Genomic DNA, 6,126 nt, shown 5'->3' with positions numbered 1-6,126 from the left:
TGTCCACCTCTAACAGCAGGCAAATGTAAGCCCTTATCATCGCAGTTTTCACCATCTTTTCGCACATCGTTGGCTAACAGCACTTGTTTTCTGTCGAGTTACGGCGATATGCACCTTCTGTATGTAACCATGTACTTTGTCGCCATATGTTCTCAGGCTGCAGTTCGGACAAATCCCCCAGTTAAGTAGCCGGTCGCACCCGGCTAACTGCGATCCGACGACGTACGTAGCAAGTTACTCGAACTTGCTGCATGATCCCAACGTTTAAAACCAGTTTAAAACAGTTTCACTAACTTCGTAGCGTTTTATTTTTTTCAACGACATGCGGCAACGTGTACGTGGAACCAACTTCACTCACTTATTTATCTATGACATGGGTTAGATATATGGCAAGTAGTCGTATTAAAAACAGTCAACTTTAATTTATATTCCTAAAATTTCCTTCTTTAGGAGATTATGTCCACATCACCGCATAATTAAATTGTACAACAGCAAAATACTGGTTTAATGAATTCCGTTTTGTTTTCCCCGGCACTTTGCAGGGCACCCTCATAAACATCGCCTTGTTCTCAAATAGAATATAACGTGCCAGTTTTTATTTCTCACTCCAACCAATGAAAATCTGAAATGCGAGAGCTGACCCGGGCTCTCCGACAATTATATTTAAAAAAAGGAAAACGCCGAGCCAAGGCCGCTTCATGTAGATTTCAAGCCAATTATTAGCTACCAAAACGCGGCCTTTGAGAGATTTTTTGAAACGAAACGGCCTTGTAATGTATACACGAATAATGTTTAATGATTATCCGTATCAAACTAGGAAAATCAATCATAATTATAATGTGAGTGCTTAAGCCAGCAATGCGTATATTCGAATGTTAAAATTAATTATACTTTGAAAATGTAGGCGTTGGTGTACTTCGGATTTCAGTGGGTAGGGATAATGTACGTAATGTTCGTAATTGGACAAGGAAGTGTTCAATAAAGTTCAATTTTTGTCGCAACTAAGTGTTATGATTTTATATTAAACTACTGTAATACTAGATTACTATAAAATATTACAGATATATACTGATTAAGAATACCTACTGTTTAAAGCGTATCTATCTACTATGACTAATTGACTATGATACAATAAATTAGAAATGAGATAAAGTCAAGTGGATTTTTCCCCACCAGAAAACAGGTAATAGCACTAGTTTATAGTTTTCAAATTATATGTCGAGCACATTCTTCTCAGGTATGTAGTCGCTAACCTTAGACATGGAAAATATCCATGAATATGCCAGGAATACGTTTCAGATCTGGGTCATTCCAGAACAAAAGTAACGCGAGTCACCATCTCATTGCGTGTTCCATTACTTCCGTTTATTTATGATGAAAATTAAATAAGTGTTACGTTTTATCCTTAGACATATTTTAACTTAAATTTATAACATGAATTAAAGGAACACGCAATGAGATGGCGACGGGCATCACTCTTGTCCTGGGCCCTTCGGTACAACACCAGTAACCAGCATGGCTTTTTGATGTAGTGTATGGCCGATTTAGGTATACCCACGCCTATTCACGTATTAGATAAAGCAAAGCATTCACTATCGCATACACACATACCAGCATCACCTACATCCAGCTTGTCAAAAAGTGATGGATGAACGCCAACATTTTACTCGCAGTTGTACTAGACTGTTTGATGACGCGTAGAGTAAAACTTTTCACTTTATTATAACGTTAACTATAAGACTCCTGGATCTACTCGATCACCTAATTTTATAGCATAAACGCCTATTCTACCTATATTCCTTTCTTTAAGATTTATCGAAGTTGTCCCTACTCAGTGGGAAAAATAGACCCTTCTCGTTACGTTTAGATACGTTACCTAACTAAAGAGCTAATGGTACCTTGATACAGAATGACAATACATGCAGGTATACAAGTTGCGGCGGTCTCATTGGTCGTAGAACTATACTCCGTTTTTTTAAGATTAGAATTTTTCTAACCTCAAAAGTAGTGGTAATTAACCTTTTCTTCTGAAAAGCTAGGGTTCCTATGACATGTGTAAACGACAGTATAATTCAGTGCATAGTTACTCTGATTTAATTTTGGAGGAAAAAGTTACCACTACTTTAAAAAAAACCGGACTATATTGAAAATTCAATTTCACGCAGTGGAGTTTAGAGCCACGCAATGGGGATTAGAATATGAAGTGTGCTTAGAGCTGCAGACAGAGAAAACATTATCTATGTAGTTATAAAACTTGTGGGAAAAATTCGTTCAACGAGAATATACTTGACGACTCGTTCATAACGCGATAAACTGCTCGCGCCGCGCAATGCACTCATATTCGCTGCGACTTAGGCAGGTCTGTTATTCATAAAGCCTGCCAAACGCAACAACCAATCAAAGTACTACAAGGGTGGCAAACAAAGCGTACGGTATTTCTTATGGTAAGTAGTTGCAACCTATAAACGCTTGCAACAGATGCAACACCGGAATCCATCTGATCTGATGCAGCTGAATGTAGCAACCAAATTTAACATCAGAAACACTACATACACACAGATACCTAGGTGCGCAGCCAACGTACCAATCGTTATCGTCCCTAGCGAACAAAGCGCAACTGCCACTGTCGCACTAATATAAATATACATAGAAGAGTGATTGAAACAGATGACTACGCTACGCTACGGTGCGTTTTATACGGGGTAGTACAAATTAATCCCATTTCAGTCTCGAGGCCAAGTTAGAAATGAAATAAGGTCAATATTGCGACGAAACGTTTTATGAATTACATTAACAGGAGTGATGATGCCAGGACTGCAACTAACGTATAACTTGAAAGGAAATATTAAATGGGTAAAGCTGCCGGAGACGTGAAGATCCCGTTAGTCAAATAAGATGAACATAAATGTTGCATTAAGTTAGAGTCTGGTTAGAGTATCTTCACAAACCTTCGCGGGACTAAAAAGAGGAGGAGATAACTTGACGAATTTCGAAAGTACTTACGATTGGGTAAACTAAAAACGCGGTAAAACGAATCTTTTAATGAAAGCACCGCTACTAATCGACGCATTTAGAGATTTGCATAAACACATACCTATTGTGAATGGTGTGGTAGAAGTGCTTCTGCATTATGAAGCACCGCCCTTTATGTATTTCCCATCGACATGCTGAATTTTAGATTTATGAGACCACAAACAGTGAACATACCTTTAGGGGTAGTTTGAATACATACATATCCTAAACACGTTTAGCGCTAATTATAGTCGTATTCAGCACGATATCAGACGCAGCATGGGCGCGTTTAAATTTACGGTAAATAACTAATTACCTAGCACCAGTTAATCACCTGTCTGCGATAGGCGCACTAAGAAGCATATTTAGACTTTACAAATTGGGGCCTATATGGGGGCTATATATTAGCTTGTATTTTATTATGCAATAGGCCCTTGACCTTTTTTAAAATCAGTCCTTGGGTATCTCGCTCGTATTAATCCACACTACCTATATACTGTTGTACTATATAAGTATTAATTTTATATTAATATTATAAAAGCGAATGTAAGTCTGTATGTGTGTCTGTCTATTACCACTAAACTTACTTTTTATACTACGTCGGTGGCAAAGAAGCATACGGCCCGCCTGATGATAAGCAGTCTCCGTAGCCTATGTACGCCTGCAACTCCAGAGGAGCTACATGCGCGTTGCCGCCCCTAAACCCGGCCCCCCCTCGTTGAGCTCTGGCAACCTTACTCACCGGCAGGAACACAACACTATAGTAGGGTCTAGTGTTACTTAGCTGCGGGTTACTTACTTAGATTAAATTTAGTATATTGGTGGTATTGAGTCCCGGGGAAGACAAATAATAGTTTTTATCCCTTAAATCATCCCTTAAAGGGGTAAAAGGAATGGAATTTGCTATGGAAATAGAATATAAAAATATTAATTTTACACAGACGAAGTCGCGGGCAGAATCTGTTATGTACAATATACATATTGATGCCAATTATACCAAAACGAGATCAATATGCAGAGTTCGAATAGGCCTTGGTTATCTGGGCTAATTTTAAGACTATTATTATGTAATTACTTATTCTCACTTTCCTTCCTTACTACCTCATATTGGGTTGAGTTGAGGTCATGATCATAAGACTCGTGTGTAAGCAATATTCTTTATTATTAAAGATAGTAGGTACCTACACTCACCTGCTCGGCGCACGAAAATGTGATAATGCAAGTTGCTCCTTACTTTTAAGATAATTAAATTCCATCCTTGTGAAGGTCGCTGAAAGTCGGCAGGCGGCTTATTTCTGAACTTCAGCGGAAATTCATTCGTTCCCGAGGAATTTGTGAACTTCCAACCCGTTTCATTGGACGATTTTACTAACGAGACGCACATGATTAACTAACTAATCACTCCAACCGTGCAAAGCTGACGAACGCTACTTTTCTTTTAGGAAGTCCAATTTTTATTTGACACTATAAAATGGGTACTTAAGCCAAATCACTTCATCAGATTAAAATCGGCTTTTTAGTATTTTCAGCAACGTTTAACGAGTAGATATGATGGGCATTGTGAATGTCATCTCGCTTTGTGTGGTAGGGCACAGCACAGCGGATGTCATTCCAGATCTAGAGCAGAGCCCAACAAAATAACACTAGACCCTACTCATAGTGTTGTGTTTCTGCCGGTGAGTTAGGTAGGTTGCCAAAGCTCAACGAGGGTGAGGAGTGTCAGGGTCGGCAACGCGTATGTAACTCCAGAGAACATAGGCTACGGAGACTGCTTACCATTAGGCGGGCCGTATGCTTGTTTACCACCGACGTAGTATATAAAAAAAGATAGATATCTAGCATTCTTGAACGCTACTAGGGTTGAATGTATGTGTTTTAGCCGTATCGGTATTGTACTCGTAGCATGATTTTTAATTACAAGACGATTAAACCTACTTGTATTTAGTAATCTTCAGATTACTAAACTGATTTTCATTAAATGTACCTAAGAACACTTTCAAACGAAAAAACTAGATCAAAAACCGTTTAGGTATACGTCTGGGCGCTTTGATGAAAACCGCAACCACAAACTACGTTAATTATGTGTTACGGTATTAAATATATCATGGTTCCATTAGTTCCACCCAGTCGTCACTGACTCCACCAAGAATTGAGTTTGGTTAGTAGCGTAGGTTGGAATTTAATGATAATTAGTAACTAGTTAGTAACTGCGAGAGCAAATCCTATAAACAAGTACGTATCATGATTTGAACTACACTTTCTAGTTAAACAAACCTATCGCCTAGTGTCCACGTCTATGCTATCTTTGCGCCTATTTGTATAGTCACAGTGATGATGTCATGTGTTGCAAATGCTGTGCAGACTTAGCTTGGTCCGACTATTATAAAATTTTACATTTTAATTAACCGAAGCGGTAGCGAAGGTCTTCATTTTAACTTGGGCATTTTGCTTATGGATGTCGGATTTTCTCCTCTACAGGTCGCAATTCTAAACCGATTCTCGTGAAATATTATGACTAGATTCTATGTTATCGTTCCAGATTTTTGATTTTTTCAAATTCCGGTCTATGGCACTTAGTTCCTTTATAACTTTTTTTTATACCACAACTATTGTGAGTTCACTGTGATAACCTGATAACGACTCGATGAATATATTTTTCTCTTTTAAATTTTCTTAGCTTAACACGAGGTCTACAACTCACAGTGCCTCTAGTTTAAATAGGTATAAGTTTAATAGCATAAATAGTTGAATAGGATTTTTGTTTCATGCCTAAACATATCCTAATAAAGTAACTAAAATGTAAAAACGTACCTAATACTAAACCTAAACGAGAATGAGAAACTCTTGTCTTGAGAATGCATAATATCCTAGATAAAGCTACTTTGGCCAATTATGAATTCTACCGACTCTAAAGTTTATAAAAACGTTTATATTACTCGGCAAACCATCTACATTAACTACAAAGAATAATTCATTCCACCAGTTTCTTTGTTGTACTTAGGTACCAACTTTTACATTTCTGTTGAATGTAAATGTTTATTTCATGAAAAAAATTACTCACTTTTTTTAGGCGGTTAAATTACACAAAAACTTAATTGCCAAAAACAAATTAAT

The sequence above is a fragment of the Cydia pomonella genome, chromosome 16 (genome assembly GCF_033807575.1).
Source record: "Cydia pomonella isolate Wapato2018A chromosome 16, ilCydPomo1, whole genome shotgun sequence".
Classification (NCBI taxonomy): domain Eukaryota; kingdom Metazoa; phylum Arthropoda; class Insecta; order Lepidoptera; family Tortricidae; genus Cydia; species Cydia pomonella.
Note: the sequence above shows the minus strand (reverse complement) of the source record.